At 42.3% G+C, this 17,825-nt stretch overlaps 1 protein-coding gene across 3 annotated transcripts in view; it reads right to left on the bottom strand.

The window, feature by feature from the left end:
* STX8 (syntaxin 8) overlaps nucleotides 1–17,825 on the bottom strand; it is a 262,491-nt gene that overhangs the window by 92,848 nt on the left and 151,818 nt on the right. The window lies entirely within an intron of this gene.

Raw genomic sequence — 17,825 nt, 5'->3', positions numbered from 1 at the left:
TGAATAGTATTTAGAACGTAACATCTGGGTCCTAACTGTGCTCAAATACTGGAGTATCATTGCTTCCAGGCTCTTTCAGTGGTTAAAGGTAAGATATTATTTTTTAATCATAAATCTACAATGATACTTCTAATTCAGATCTAACACCATAAAGTTTGTTCTCACTTTTCCCATTTGCTATCTGTTTCTCCTTGGTTCCTAAGACCACTAATATGTTTACTCACTTACCCTCTCCTACTTATTAACACACGCAGTAGATTCAGAATTTCTCTACCAGTACCATTCCCGACAACAAACCTGCTTAGTACTGTTTGAGATTTCTGCAGGTCATTATCTTGGGAATATATACAACTAAAGGTAAGCACAGAAAAACTTCCTAAAAGTTACTCAAATTCTTTTTTACTGAATAAACTTATTTCAATTCACAGATTTCTGTTTACTATTTACAAGCTTATCCCTCAAGTTGTAATAGAACCTACAAACCTAAAGAACTCAACATTAGAGAAAATTATTGCATCAAAATGATTTAGGGGCTTCCCTGGTGGCGCAGTGGTTGAGAATCTGCCTGCCAATGCAGGGGACATGGGTTCGAGCCCTGGTCTGGGAAGATCCCAGATGCCGTGCAGCGACTAGGCCCGTGAGCCACAACTACTGAGCCTGCGCGTCTGGAGCCTGTGCTCCGCAACAAGAGAGGCCTGCGCACCGCGATGAAGAGTGGCCCCCACTTGCTGCAACTAGAGAAAGCCCTACCACAGAAACGAAGACCCAACACAGCCATAAATAAATAAATAAATAAAATTAAAAAAAAAATGATTCAGGACAAATATTCAAATAATTCTAGAAAGGTTTACAATAATAAACAGGAATCTCTGCCCTCCCCTTCTGACTACTGCATCACTAACCCCTCCCCATTTGAAAATGACTTGCTCACACTATAATCTCTCAATTCCATCTATTTTAGATACATTGTCATTTCCTCTTTCATTATGGGGGATTTAGCTCTTTCTACGCTCTACCTCTTCCTTCTCCCGTCTTCCTTATAGTTAGATCTTAACAACTAATTAACAACTAATGTCTACATTATCTTGGCTATCTACATAATCAGTAATGTGTTAAAATTATGTTTCCTCATTTGCATTACTTTTCGTTTTCCTGGAGGTAATAATTGCCTTTTTCATTGTTTAGATTTCCTCCTACTAAATCTCATTCTCTCTGTCAGCCTCTCAGTACAGTTTTTTCTGCAGGAAAACATATCATTCTATTTTCTCCCCTAACTTCCAGCTCTATTCGGGAACGGTGGTTCTCTCAATCAGCTGCACAATTGATATCCTGGCTCTTCCCACTGCTATCATCCAGGGAATTCTCTTTACTTCTCTCCCTCATTTCTGGCATCACAGATCTCTTTTCTAGAGTTACTTTCTCATTTAGGGAAAGTACATCTGCTAGGATCTTCCTGCAATACTCCACTACCCTCCACTACTTGAATGGGTCTTTTTCATCTATTAAGCTGGGTACATAATGAACTCTTTCAATATGGTCACTCTTGTCCCTCAGTTCTAGAGAAATTTCTTGCATTGTTTCCTTTGAAAATTTCCTTGGTCCTGTTTTTCTCACCATGACATTCCTATTATTTGGATCTTGAACCAATTCTCTAATTTTTTTATCCTCCCTTGTCTTTTGGTTCTAATTTCTGGAAGATTTCTTCAACTTTACCTTCCAAACTTTAAAACTGCAGGGGTACCCAGTGGTCCTTTCTATTTGTCACTTTTTTCACAGGTGACTTCTCATAGTTCTTTCTTTCACAAAAAGATAGGAGATAATTGAAGGCCGGAAGTCAATCTAATTATCAAATACTAAGTCCAACTGTTGCACATTTGTTCACATCTGTAATTATTTACTGCAAAGGTGGTAAGTCCACTGGCCAGTCAGTGGAAACGGCATCATTTCTTCCAGTGGTTCAAGGTGACAACGGCCCTGTTTCTTCTGTTAGTGACAAACTATATGTTTTGGGTTTTCTAAAGCTCATATTGCCTGGGATAAACAGCTCTAACCAAACAGTCCTTTAGAGTACGTACAAACCTTTCCCAGTTCAACAGGTTCATGAGGAACCTAATAATTCTGAAAAAAAAACAGCAAAGGCTGGGATAACATCTCAGATGATTTCCAGTGAAATATATACAGAACATCTCAATGGTCCCCCTGTGAAGAGCTATGTACCAGGTACTACCTGCCATCTCCCAGCTCCACACCTGCCCTTCTCTGCTCTGGCATCCTGGGGCTTGGAGTCTGCAAACTGCTTTTCCCAGGCTCCCTCGCCAGCTAGCTCCCTGTTACCGTCTGCCAGGAGAAGGTCCTGGTAGGAGTTCAGAAGGCCAGATGAAGGATGAAGCAGTTCTTCCTCTTCTCTTTCCCCATCTGCTTCTCGCAGGGTCTCTGCAAGTGTCTACATTCCCTCAGTGATCCCGGCTGCAGCCACGACTGCCTCCCTTTGGCCGTCCCAGAACCAGCAAGGCAGGCCTCCTCTGGTCTGGGGGCATCTCCATGTGGTCGAAGCACCAGCCCAGGGGGCCCCTCCAAGGCAGCTCCAGCACTGGCTGAGTGGCGGTCCCAGGAGCGCAGCAGTGACTACGCCCCTGGGCTCTGGAACACACTTCCTTCCCTCAGGTCTACGGGTGGTAGCTGCTTCACACAGCTACTCATGTCTGGATTACTCTGCCCTCCCCTTTTTATTCTCTCGATCCTTCCAACAGTATTGTAACAAGTCGGTTGTTCTCCTTTCCCCATTCCCTTTACATATAAAATTATATCATAATCCTAGTCTTCACTTTGTAAAACGCTTAGAAATACATTTATTTACTACTGATAGGCTAAAGGGGCTTTTGTTCTGAAAAATGGGCCCAAGGTATAGCATTTTACACCACTGGCACAATTTGACTACTAAACTGATTGCAGCCATCACATGCCACCAAAAATATCAATGCAAGACACGGCTTAAGAAGTACTTAAGAAGCAGTCCCGGATCACATTTTTAAAAAAAGAAAGAAAAGCAGAGTTGAAAAACAGGCAAAAGAGATGTAAATGTGGATCGCAAAGGGAAGAACCATATTTTGGAAAGACTGGGAGTTTAGCGCCTTTCTTTCTAAGGAACAGCAAGTATAAAACAAGTCCAGTGTCACGGGAAGATGTACCTGCTGGCTACCTAAAATGAAAAGCACACCCCCTACAGGGACTACCAGAGGCTTCATTATCTCTAAACAAAATGGAAATTGGACTAGTGAAATGGATTAAAAGGGACCTCTGATTCAGCATGGGTATAAATATGCTAAAAAGAGTAGATGTTACTGAAGTTATACAAAAAGTATAGTGTCAGAAAGCTGATAACAGGAATAGAGAAGTCTCTGCAGATCAAATATTCCAAGCATGAAACTCTCCTTCCAGGTTTCAAAAATAAACTGCCAATATTTTGGATGTAGGAATATATCAGTGATCAGTTAACTGTGCTTTACTAGAATTACTAAGAATGGCAAGAACAAGATATAGCAACCATAATGCTTAATTCACTTATATTTATTTTTGAGATGCCCTCTAGTTTTTGAAGCCATCTTTGTTCCTATTTCTGTTTTGCTTGGGCAAATCTATATAGATGTAATTAAGATTCTGTTACCACATCACACGAAAAGTGGTTGTATGGAACAATACTGCACAGTATTTTACAAAGATGCCAAGGAATTTTATGCTAACTTTGCCATAATTTACTGGGAAGGGGTACACCAAGTATTTACTCATCTTTTAAATAGAAAAAACATTTTTTTACTGTGGTAAATACACATAGCATAAAATTTACCACCTTAACTAATTTTAAGTGTACAGTTCAGTAGCATTAAATATTAATTCACATTATTGTGCCGCTACCACCACTGTATTCATTCATTTTTAAAAGTGGCCCTTTTCGTACTTCCCTGGTGGTTCAGTGGTTAAGACTCTGCGCTTCCACTGAAAGGGTATGCATTCCATCCCTGGTTGGGGAAGTTCCACGTGCCACTTGTTGTGTGGCAAAAAAAAAAGAAAAAAGTGACCCTTTTCAATTTTATTTCCATTTCTCTGTGGATTTACAGGTAAGAAGTTATACCAGACAAATGCCAACACAATGACAAAGAATCTTAGCTCCATATTTGCAAAAAATTTTTTAAAAAATAAGACTTTTCAGAAATCCAAGTCATTTTGAAAGGAGCGATCGCTTGGAGGGCCAAAAGAGAAAGAAGGGTTCTATCACCATAAATCAGCTTGTGGAAGAATGGGGTGGGGGGGAGGCGGGGGGAGCCGTTCAGCAGACACGTGCCCTCCTGAGGCCACCGAGGTGCATGCTGCTGGCTGCCGTCGGCTCGGAGCAGCAAAACGGGAGATATAGGAGAGCCTTCGGTACTGGGCGTGCGCAGAGGTCCGTGTCATGGACCACTGATGCCCAAGTCCAATACAGAGATCATTTTGCTGCTAATCCGGAGAAATTGATCTCAGTGTTCACACTCTTGGACAGAGAAAACCCAACAGTGATTCCAGATGAGCCCCAAATCAATTTTTCTTAGGAATTTAATGCTGGTTCAGGGACTGAAAAGTGTCATGACTGCTTGGCTCTGAGATAGATAGAAAAGGTGAGCCGAGGGCTTCCCTGGTGGCGCAGTGGTTGAGAATCTGCCTGCCAATGCAGGGTACATGGGTTCGAGCCCTGGTCTGGGAAAATCCCACATGCCACGGAGCAACTAGGCCCGTGAGCCACAATTACTGAGCCTGCGCGTCTGGAGCCTGTGCTCCGCAACAAGAGAGGCCGCGATAGTGAGAGGCCCGCGCACCGCGATGAAGAGTGGCCCCCGCTTGCCACAACTAGAGAAAGCCCTCGCACAGAAACGAAGACCCAACACAGCCAAAAATAAATAAATAAACAAAGCGTTAAAAAAAATTCTTTAAAAAAAAAAAAAAGGTGAGCCGAAAAATAAAAACCGTGTGGCTGATGAGGTTCTCTTGGAGCCGATGAATGGATCCCCAGGCTGATAAAAACTTTCATGAATGCAACAAGGTCCAGAGTCAAGTTCTTTAAAAAAATGTCAGGGCTCTGGACCGGAAGCACTGCCCTGCGACTGAGCAGCTTTTCACATCGGCGCCACCGTGAAGCGTGCTGTAAGGTGAGAAGTACAGGCAGGGACTCACCCGTGGACTGATCGGCAGATGGGGCTGACAGAGCTGCTTTGCACACTGAGAAATGGCTGCAGCCAGGTATTAATTATTATGATTTCCCAAGGTATGACAACTCCTTTAATTTTGCTAGTTTCTATTCAACTTTATTTACCAGTGGTTATTGTTTCTCAGAAGCGTGCTCACTGGGCATCACAGCTGATGTCGAAGTAAAACAATCTCATTCTCTGAGCACACACCAGTAACCGGCCTGGGCTAGGGCGCCTCTTCAACAGAGTAGCAAGCACTAGAAGCTCAGGAAGGCCAGCTGATATCTGAATTTCCATTTTGATAATACACAGAGAAGATAATCCACTTGTGAACCACTGTGACTTTAAAAATAACCCTAAAACCAGCTACGTGTCCATTTACTCCATTTTATAGTTACAATTTCTGATGGGCAAGAGGCATGAAAACCTGCACCCAAAATTTAAATTGTAGGGATGTTTTCCAAAAAATACAGCTCACTTAAAAAAATAATTTAATTAGCTAAAAATAGTCCTAGAGCTATAACACCAACTTGAGAGAAAAGTGCGAGGCACCTCTACCAACTACTTATGAACAAAGAACCCAGGAGTTACGCTCAATAACCGCATTTCTTTATTTTCCTAAACAAACACATACTAAAACCCAACAAACGTTCTCTATATCTTCCATTAAAAATCTTCTCTATCTTCCTTGTTTCTATTCTAACACGTCTGTTAAAATTTTTTTCAATCAAACAGGAATACATAACATTGAAGGTCAAGGTCCCTGTTCAGGTAGGATTTAACTCTGCAAGTATCTAATCTGGTGCCAACCACCCTGTATGAAATGAGATCAACAAAGTTCTGGTCTAGACCCCTGACTCTTATTTGGGGTGTGTGTATGTGCGTGTGTGTGTGTATGTGTGTGTGCAGGGTAGAAGGAAGTGTCTAATTCTCTTCAAAGGGGTATGAAAAGAGGATAACAGAGTTGGATGGAACCTCAAAGACCATCTAGTCTAAGCCAGTAACGTTTTTCCCCCTGCCTTTCCATACTGACCTCATGAAGACGTGGATGAATTTATTAGCTAAAAGGAAAATGCCCAACTTCTTTTGAGGAAGTCCAATTATAACTGGATTACAGTCCAATTATAAACCCTTGTAATGCTGACCATAAACTAATTGGACTCCAATTAGTTTATGGTTAACATTACCAAGCCATTGATTTCACATGTAAAAAAGATATCAAACGACTTCCCAATTTGGGTAATTTCGGTCACAACTAGAATCCAATTCTTCATTTCATTTCAATTTACAAATACAATCAAATCAATGTACGAATGAGAAGCACTGGAGTATAATGGTGACCTCCTGAAAACTCAGGCTGGGGTGGCAAAATACCTTCAGTAGGCATTGGGGCTCTTGCTCGCTTAAGCAGTAGACACACAACAGAGGTAAAGTATACTTTGAGTAAGCAAAACACGCTCTGTCCCAAGCCCACTGATAGGTCTTCTAAACCTAGCCGATACTTGCTGGTCCCACAGAGCTGGCTGAAAGCAGATGAGTTCAGTGGCGAACAAATATTACCAGAAAACACGCACAAACACATAACAGGGGGAGTGGTATCGGCCAAGGCTGCTCGGCGTAATTATTACTCTGTAACAACAGAAGCTGCTCTTGGAAATCACACCTTATCTTTCCAAACCACACCGAGCAAAGACAATAATCAAAAAATGATTCTACTCTGTGATCATTTCTGACCCCTTGATGATAGCAGAAGTCACTGCCTCGTAACGGATTAGAAAAAGTGTGGCGGCCTCAGAGGCGGTCATGGTGACAGCTCTGAGGCTGTCAGCCCTTATCAATCACTTTCCATTAAATAAAGCTTTTCCAATTTGGTGCTTCTCTCAAAGGCTTCACTTTGCCTGGATTAAGCCAAGGCATCAACATTTGAACCTCCTGCTCCTATTCTCACTCCCCAAATAAAGGCTGTTAGCAGAAAGCCAGGCTTTTCCATGGCAGGAACGCAAAACCAAAGCAGACAACAGTGATGTGGTCATATATAAAAGACATCTGACCACAAACATGTCACACCTGCATTATACAAATGCCACGAGCACCCACAGGGTCCAGGAGCGGGGTATTCAGAAGTGCCGAGAGAAGGGCAGGTCTGCGAGTTGTACATTTTAGCTCCTAAAACGAGTATCGAGCAATTCCAATATATTCACCGGAGCGCCCCAGTACTTGCTTGGATTTTAGAAGCAGGTCTCCCAAGAATTTTATGCTCTATGGTTTCACTACCTGGTATCTGTTATCTCCGTGATGGAGAAAAGTCATTTCTCTAAAATCTATAGCAGGTATGTCTTGGGAGGGAAACAGTTTTAAATCAACTGAAAAGAGCATTTTTACAAAATAAGGGAGCCCTGAAGAGAGGGACTCATCTTATTTATCTTGGTAATACTGGTAGCCAGGTAGATGTTAGCTGCATTCAGACACCAAATTCACGAGACAGGAGCAACAGCTTAAATAAATATGATCAGCGTTACAATCACACACATTTTTCTGTACCCAATAAACAGACTTCTTCATTATTATTTTTAATGGCTACATAAGCGTGACAAGAGCCTGAGACAGAGTGGTGAGAACACAAAGTGATGAATGGGGAAGAGAGATATTTACTTCAGAGTTATTCTCAAACAGGCCTAGGGACTGACCAGAGAGAGGTGAAAGAGAGGCCCCAAAGTGTAGGACATGGCCACCTGTTTTATTTGGCCCACATGGAATTTTTAACAAGGTTCATTTATTGTCAACACTAAAATATTGGGAGATTTCACTTAAAAGATCCAGATTTCGGGCTTCCCATAAAAAAATAAACACAGACATGATCTGGTGTTGCATTCCCACTCGGCAAAGCTCTGCTGTTTCCTCTCTCGTTTGCCACTGGAGAGAATCACAGGGGCCCGCTTCTCTCATGAAGGTTTCCTGTCTCGTGGGATGAAGGAAGTTTTGAGCCTGAGGAAATGAGAAGCAATGAGAAGAGGGAGCTTACGTGGAGCTAAAGAAAACGAGCTTATGCAGAGCATACACAAATTGAGAGCATGTTGGGGGCAGTCGAGAGAAACTGAGTGGTAGTGGAAGACGACACAGACCTTGCGGCTCAGGTGAAGTTGGGGTCTGAGATGCAGAGCTGTGAGCTGCCCATGAAACCATCCAAGCGTCGACAGAGTAGGTTAAGGAAGAAGTACCCCCCCCCCCAAAAAAAGAGCAAAGGACTGAGCACTGAGTATGTCTTCCATAGAAGATGGAAGAGGAAAAAAGGACAGACAAAGGGGGACGGGATTAGCCCCTTGGTTCTCCGTGAGCTGGTCCCATCCTGCCTGAATAGCTGCTCTAGGGAATATCACAATAGAGTGAGTCGCGCAAAGTTTTGGTTTCCCGGTGCATATGAGTTATGTTTACCCTATACTGTAATCTATTAAGTGTGCAACAGCATTATGTCTCCAAAAACAATGTACATACCTTAATTAAAAAAACACTCTATTTTAAAAAAATGCTAACCATCATCTGACTACGCAGGGTTGCCATGGACCTTCACTTTGTATAAAAACAAACAAACCAAAAAAACACCCACATCTGTGACGTACAGTAAGAGCAAAGTGCAATGAAATGACATACGCCTGTACACTGAAAGGCTTAACGCTGCTCCCACCCTGGGTCTAAATAAGTCTACTTGGGAAATACATCTGTAATAGATAATGTGCTTTGTTTTGTTTTTTCCCTGGATGTCCAGATCCAACCCCTCCATTCTGAGGGAATGCCCATCATGTGAAGTCTAACACAGCCAGATTCTTCCTCCGCCCAGCCTTGGCAGCCAGGCCTGGCCAGCTCGGCACTCTTCTACTGACCCAGAGAGGCAGAGACGGTCAGAGGCAGCGGCGTCACTCGGCAGCTCTGGCGGTGGCATCCCGACCTCGCTCTCCCTGCCCAGGGATGGCAACTCTGCCCCCGGCCCTCCAGCTCCCTGTCACTGCTCTGGGCCGCTAACAATCTTCCACTCAGGAGCCCGCTGCTATAAGAAGGAGACCGTTGATATAAGATGGCCAGAGCTGGTCTCTGATTCTGACCCTGGAAGCATCCTAACCAATACCCAGAAGTCCTAAATATGGAAAAAAGCTTTATGCGTCTAATACAGCATTACTTTTACAGCAAAATGTGGAAATAATCTAAAAGCCCCCAAACAAGAGTATTTAAGTAAATGATGGTACATCTATTTGATGGGATGGTACTAATGGTATTAAAAGAAAAATAGGTTTATAATAAGACATTAGCTATAATTGAAAAGAATCTGAAAAAGAATATATATGCATATGTGTATATATCTATATATGAATCACTTTGCTGTACACCTGAAACACTGTAAATCAACTGTTCTTCAACTTAAAAAGTTTAAAAAATACATAATAAAATATTAAAAAGAACGGTTAAAAATATAGGATTATCATAATCTTGTCAAAATACTATGTATAGAAAAAATGACTAGAAGTACCAAAATATTAAGGGACTTCCCTGGTGGCGCAGTGGTTAAGAATCCGCCTGCCAATGCAGGGGACACGGGTTCGAGTCCTGGTCCTGGAAGATCTCACATGCTGCAGAGCAACTAAGCCCGTGTGCCACAACTGCTGAAGCCCACACGCCTAGAACCCATGCTCTGCAACAAGAGAAGCCCCCACTCGCTGCAACTAGAGAAAGCCAGTGCGCAGCAACGAAGACCCAATGCAGCCAAAAATAATTTTTTTTAAAAGTTTATTAAAAAAAAAAGTACCAAAATATTAATAGTAAAAGTATATTTTCCTTAAAATTTTAATTAATTCTCAAATTACAAAGTAATACAGTCTTATCATAAAAACTTCTAAAGCTATGTAAAGAAAACATCAACAAGCTCGCATCACCCAGCTGCAAGCCTGGCCCCCGTGCACATCTCTGAAGTAACCAATGTCACCTGCACCTGCTCCTCCACACCTGTTGTCACGCTCTAATCAACACGTCTACACAGCACCTATGTGGATCCTTCTGTCTTTCCCTGTTTCCCTCTCTCCCTCCCTTTCTCCTTTAAATGGCATCACAGTGTACACATCCTGCTTATTTTGGTTTGTCACTTGACCGGACCCAGAAGAAGCTTCTCCTACTCATCCTTCAGACGTCTGCTCCTGTGTTGTGTCCTCCTGGAAACCTCTGGGCCCCTAGGCTGATTGAGAGCCTTTTCTGCCTGCGCTACTGCAGTCATCAGTGATTTACAGTGTGTGTCCCCCTCCAATGCTCCAAGTTCCCCGAGGGCAGGAACTGTGTGCCCCAGGTACCTTTCAGCTCCAGTACTGAGCCCGGTGCCTGGCACACAGAGTAAATGTGCGTAATTGTAACGTTGATCATATTTATATAAGCCGTTGCTCCCATCTCGTGAATTTGGTGTCTGAATGCAGCTAACATCTACCTGGCTTCCAGTATTACCAAGATAAATGAGACCCTCTCTTTAGGGCTCCCTTATTTTGTAAACATGCTCTTTTCAGTTGATTTGAAACTGTTTCCCTCCCAAGACATACCTGCTATAGATTTTAGAGACATGACTTTTCTCCATTACGGAGATAATAGATACCAGGTAGTGAAACCATAGAGCATAAAATTCTTGGGAGACCTGCTTCTAAAATCCAAGCCCAGTAACTGTGCTGGCGTGGAGGGAGAAAAGAATGAATGAATGAATGGGAAAGGCGGCAGTAAGGTTAAGGATCAGAGGGCTTTGGAGGCAGATACGCATTAGTGAAGGACCGGGCGTTTCTCCAGAGACCGAATGAAAGGTGACGCGGGGGTACAGAGTCAGGTACACACGTAGGTAAAGAATAAGGGGGCTGAGAAATTCAACTAGCTTATCTCAATGAAGAAGGGTAAGAGTGGGCTTCCCTGGTGGCGCAGTGGTTGAGAATCTGCCTGCCAATGTAGGGGACACGGGTTCGAGCCCTGGTCTGGGAAGATCCCACATGCCGCGGAGCAACTGGGCCCGTGAGCCACAACTACTGAGCCTGCGCGTCTGGAGCCTGCGCTCCGCAACAAGAGAGGCCGCGATAGTGAGAGGCCCGCGCACCGCGATGAAGAGTGACCCCCGCTCGCCACAACTAGAGACAGCCCTCGCACAGAAACGAAGACCCAACACAGCCATAAATAAATAAATAAATAAATAAAATACTTAAAAATACAGAGAGCATTTAAAAAAAAAAAAAAGAAGGGTAAGAGAAAGAAGGAAGGAAACAATAGCTAAGAATATTCTTGATAAACAGTAAGATAAATAAAAGAACTTGCAGAGTTATTCTCTTGCTCCAGATTAATTGTGTTTGTGGTAAGGTTTTGAAAACAATTCCTTGAGAGATTAAGTTGTCTCTAAGGTCAGTTAAATAAGCTAGACAACTTGGAATTCAGTTTCTTACCTATTTTGTGTTCAGTTCAAAACAGCTAACATAAGAAAAAGTGGTTTTGTGCAATACAAAAGTAAGGCAGCCTCACCACCATCCCGCATATGCACTAGAGGTGGCTTTGACTAATTTCATGACTGGTAATGGCTTCAGCCACAAGATTATAAATTTCAGTTTATTTGAAAAAAAAAAAAAATCGACTCCACTTCTGATTCAATGAGGGTGCAAACCTCCTAGCTCCGTAATATTCCTGCATAACTTACTCAAATCATCACTATTCTCCTTAAAGACCTTTTCTAAGCTGGCTTCAAAGAGAGGTAAGAGCCTCTGAGTCTTATTTATTAAGGTGGCTCTCGACGACCAATTTAAAGCCACATTTTAACATCGGCTGGCATTTACTGAGGACTCACTAGCACGGCACAGTCACGATACCACCCAGATTGTTCTCATGCAGTCTGCAGAATAGCCATGGTATGGCCATTTTGAGCCACAGAGAGGGCAAGCAGCTCTCCAAGTCACCCAGGGTGTAAGTGGCTGAGCCCAGATTGTGACCCCCCCACCCTTTGCCTGGCTCCAAGCCCATGCTGCGCTGTCCTTTCTCAACCACTGAACTCTTCCACTTCCTTAAGACGACCCCATTCCAAGGAGTGAAAGGCAAATCCAATGGTTCCAGATATAGATCGTGTCAAGGCAACGTCGGTTGGGCTGATTTCTAACAATGTCACTGAGACGCTGCTAAAACCACAGTCACTGTGCTGCGACAACATTCCGTAACAGTCAATATACTGAGAAGCAGCCCTGCCCCTCAACCCGAGTCATTCAGAGCCCTTAGTCTGGCCTTTCACAATCGGCCGCGTCCCTCAGACTCAGACGAGGCTCTATTTTGAATTCTAATGAGGACGAGGCACAATGAATATTTAAACTGCAATTACAAAGATCCTGCTTTTATGTGGATGTCCTTAACACAAATAACAGATCTGAAAGTACATATAGGTGCCAATGGAAAATATCAGTCTAGTGTGCGTTTAGAAGCTTCTACTTGATGCTATTATTGGGGTGGGGGCAGGAGAAGAAAAGGGAGGAAAAACCACCCAAAGATCCCAGTAAAAAATTTTTAAAGCCCAGGCTTCCGAGTGAAAGGTTCACAAAGAGGTGCTTGAATCCTTTGTTAACAACTGAACAAACAAATTCATCATCGGGCCGTTCTGTGTGGCCCCCTTGCAATTGGGTCTGTCCTTTTAACGAGAAATTTCCTCACTGGGAAAGCATCTATGACTGATATATCAGATGGGCGAGGACGATATGGTGGCGGAAGGAAAACAAAAGACCATTTCACGGTTCACAGCCTATTTTTGCACTCCCTTAAGTAAAACGATGATGTGCTGCTGCTATTCTCAGCTTACTCAAGTTCTCTTAGTTAAACAGTCATGGAGTTAACAGTAACCGAGTTACCCTGAGTGAGTTGCTTAATTCCCATCCCCCAAATAGTTAAAACATACCCTGCTTGCAGTATCATGTACTATGTGTATGTGTTTACATATCAATGATCAACCTGGCCTTGCACTAGGGAAGAGCAAGTGATTAACTCTTTGCTATGTCATGAGACTCTTGGACCAAGCCTTTGTCCCCAGACCGTAATTTAACTTCCATGGCGTTTGGACATCCTTACGTAAATGTTAGCATTTATGGAAAGGGAATATGGTTTATTTTTTTCTTATCTGTCCTCTGGTTGAGTTTCTCTCCTGCTGGTACCAAATATGTCCACTGAGACTTGAATTTCAGTTACCTTTTATTTCTAGAAATTCTGTTTGATCCCGTTTCAAATTTTCTGTGTTGTTCTTTATAGTTCCTATTCTCTGAAGATACTTTCAAACTTGTCATGTTCTTCTTTAAATACAATCATAATTGATTTTATAATCTACATCTGATAATTCTAATACTGCAAGTCTACACAGATTGGTTTCTGTGGTCTGTTGCTGATCCTTGCTCATGCTGTGTGGTTTCCCAACATGCTAGGTTATCTTTGAGTGTGTGCTGGTCATTGCCTTGAAAATTTTATTTTTGGTTGATTCCTAGAGACCAAGGATAATCTTGCTCTCCTCTAGGGAGGTATTTCATTATTTCTGCCAGGCACCTTGAGCTACCACAGGTAAATACAGCTACCCAGGATACAAATGCACAGGAGAGCCTTTCTGTGACCACAACTTGTCAGGAACGATAGTTTTTCCTTTCTTTTTCTTCTTCTAATCTGTTCAGTGCCAAGGCTGCCTTCTCCACAATCCCCAAGGATAATTTAGTTCTGGTTCACTTTTATCCCAAGGGTATAGCTCTTTGGGGCCCCACTTTAATGGGAAAAGGGTCTCCTATTACACTTCCCAACTAGGGTGGGCCCAGGACCTTACCATCCGACTCCACTTGCCTACCCCTCTCAGGCTGCCGAAGCCCCTGACTCCTGCCTGCAAGTGGGCTTTATTAGATTAAAAAAAATAAACTACTAGAAAGTACCTAAGAGTTTAAAGGCTGAAAGCAAAACAAAAGGTCAGGTCAGTATTGTAGTTAGTCCACGAAATTTAAAACTGAATTACGATTTGATTCAGCAATTCCGTTTCTGGGTATGTACACAAAAAAGCAGGGACTGGAACTGATATTGTACACCCATGTGCATAGCAGCATTACTCACAACAGCCCAAAGGTGGAAACAACCCAAGAATCCACTGACAGATAAATGGATAAACAAAACGTGGCATAAACATAGCAATGGAATATTATTCAGCCTATAAAAGGAAGGAAATTCCTGACACATGGTACAACAAAGAGGAATATTGAAGACATTATGCTAAGTGAAATAAGCCAGATACAAAAGGACAAATACTGTATGGTCCCACTTATATGAGGCACCCAGAGTAGTCATATTTGTAGAGACAGGAAGCAGAGTGGTGGCTGACAGGGGCTGCTGGGCGAGGAACGGGGAGTTAGTGTTTAATGGGTGCAGACTTGCAGTCTGGGAAGATGAAAAAGTTCTGGAGATACATGGATGGTGGTGGTAAACGCACAACAATGTAAATGTATTTAACACCATTGAACTGCATGCTTAAAAAGAGTTACAATGGTAAAGTTTATGTTAGGTATACTTTACCAAAATAAAAACACGTTTTTTTTTTTTTTTTTTTTAAAAGGTCAGGCTAATGTTGCTAAGGGCTGCTAGACCTAATCAGTAAATTGCACAATATACCCTGTGTTCCAAGGCTTAATGCTGATCAGGGGAAGACTTAGAAGTTAATTGCTGGGGGTCATGAATACAAGTCTAACCTCCCTAGACCTTTGTAGCCACATGCTGAACCTCCATCAATATGCAAAACTAGCACTGCTTGTCGACAAACACATACATAATTGCAAAGGTCCCTTGAACAAATACAAATGCAAAACATTTTTCTTTAACGTTATCAGGCACCAGAAATGATATAAGGATAGTTACGTGGTGTTGCTATACTATCAAAAGAACTGCTAAATAAATATTAGGGGAAAAATTGAAGGGATAAGACAAAGAATTCTCTCTAAAGTATTCCTGTTGAAAAAAAATTGGAGAAATTTCTTCTTTCAGCATCTGTTGTACTGTTGTACCTCCCCCTTCTGAATCGCTACATATAATTCTAATACAGATAATATATATACTTAAAAGTAAATATAAAGGGGGCATGAGATCAATTCACACTTAACACATTTTAAGATACCAATACATGTTTAAAAAACATGCATTTTGGGCTTCCCTGGTGGCGCAGTGGTTGAGAGTCCACCTGCCAATGCAGGGGACATGGGTTCGAGCCCTGGTCTGGGAGGACCCCACATGCCGCGGAACAACTGGGCCCATGAGCCACAACTACTGAACCTGCGCGTCTGGAGCCTGTGCTCCGCAACAGGAGAGGCCGCAATAGTGAGAGGCCCGCGCACCGCGATGAAGAGTGGCCCACGCTTGCCGCAACTAGAGAGAGCCCTCGCACAGAAACGAAGACCCAACACAGCCAAAAATAAATAAATTAATTAATTAATTTAAAAAAAAACATGCATTTTAGTAATTCTGGGCATCTCTAAATTTCTCCTGTTTTCAAACAAAAATTAAACAGCTCAGCTCAGAAGATTTTATGGACATTTATGGCTATAAAGAGCAACACCAGGTAAAACTACAAAATAAAAAACTGGCAACAGTAGAAGCAATATTCTTCATTATGACATCATGAATGGCATGTGGTGAGGCCCTCTGTGTTGCAAATACAAAATCTTACTTGCTTAGTGCATGATTGCTTAGTGCATCAAAAAGACCTCAGGAAAGTTGTCTCTTAATTGGAAGATTCTTCCTACTTTCAACATATAAAGATAATGGCTAATACTTGCTCACTGCTTATTATGTGCCAAGAACTGTTCTAAGTGCTGTATATCCCTATCTATCTATCTATCTACATACCTACCTACCTCTATATCATCTATATCTTTACCTACATTAACTCATTTATTCCTTACAACAACCCTCTCAGGTATGTACATTATTCCCATTTCAGAGATGGGAAAATCGAGGCAAAGGGGAGTGGGTTTTCCCAAGGTCACACAGCCAGTGAATAGTAGAGCTGGGATTTGAGCCCAGGCTCTGGGGCCCATGCTCTTAACTATCACGCTCTAGCGCCTCTCTGCATAAAATATGGAAATTCAGGGACGACAGTGAGTGTTGGACACTTTACATATTTTATACAATTTCATTTTGATAAACAGGTCATTTTTTTTTTTTTTTTTTTTTTTTTTTTTTTACAGCCGAGGAAACTAAAATTCAGAAAGATTAAGTTTATGTAAGAATAGAAGAGAATAACAGATGGAGGTGGAAGTGAACCCATCTATCTCTGTCGCCAAAGTTTCAGGATCTGGTGCAAAGAACAACATCCCTATGGTCAGAAGTTATGAGAAGGCTGGTAAAGCAAAATCAAGGAGGCTTTGCTTTGCGCAGGAAGTAGAAAGAAGCACATGCCTACAGGCGCAGCAGCACAGAATGGCTTGGTATCTGGTGGATGAGACCTGCCAGGTTACGGGGAGCAGACAGGTCATAAAAGGGCAGCAGGTGGGGGCCTCCAAGTTCCACTTCCTCTGAGATTCCAGAGTCCATATTTGCCCGGTCCTCCATCACCGTGTTGTTCTAGATTTCTGTTTAACTACACACACAGGCAAGGAAGGTAACACTTCTCAAAGCTGTGCATCCCAGATGACCCTAGAGATCTTTGTTCTAAAACTGGATAGATCAGAGGGATCCAGTATATTTTTCATACTGAAAGGGCTAACAGTCAGGCAAGGCATGTGCTCAGATCATTAGTTTTTTTTTTAGTGCTACCGCACTTCTATTTATAACAAAGTTATTAGCCTTATAAACTTGGTGCATCTTTGTGAGATGAAGCATCAAATAACCATGACTGTGATTACTGCTAGTGTCACCACCTTTCATTGTCACTTACCTGTGGGCAAGGCACTGTGCACAAGCAATAGATCACTGAAACCCCACAAACACGTGCATCAGAACTTCTGCTGAAGAACAAGGACCCACATCGGGATCGCCTGGTGCGCTTGTTAAATGATGAACACTCCTGAACCCCAACCTAGCCCTACTCAGTCAGAATCTCGACGGGAGGGCCAGGGAATCAGCACTTTAAGAGCCATTCCCAGTGATTCTTATTTTGGCCTGTGTTTCCTCATTTTACGTACAAGGTATTAAGAAATGATAACTTCACTAAGTAACAGGATGTAAACTCATTTGGACTTTAGAATCTGTGCTCTTAACTGCTCTATGGCTCAAGCTTCAACAATGAAGCCTGTGACTAAAAAAGGCACAAAACAAGCAAGATCGCCTTTAAAACCCATGAGATCTGCCACCACCAGTCTGCATGATATCATACAATTTCCCAAACTATTATTCTCGGTAAGCATACAGGAAGGTTTCTTACTTTAAATTTAAAAAAAATTAACAATGCATTATACTTCCCCTGCCCTCATAACATTTCATTTTAACAAGATTTAGGGATCTTCTAGCAATTTCAATGCTTCATCACATGAAACTGCCTGTACTAGAAGAGCAACCAAATCCCTGCAGTAAAATTAGACCAACGTGGGAAGCTTATCCGCAAATGATTAGAGAGGCAGAGCTGTA

This window comes from Balaenoptera acutorostrata, chromosome 20 (assembly GCF_949987535.1).
Source record: "Balaenoptera acutorostrata chromosome 20, mBalAcu1.1, whole genome shotgun sequence".
Classification (NCBI taxonomy): Eukaryota; Metazoa; Chordata; class Mammalia; order Artiodactyla; family Balaenopteridae; genus Balaenoptera; species Balaenoptera acutorostrata.
This window is presented reverse-complemented; position numbering and strand designations above follow the sequence as displayed.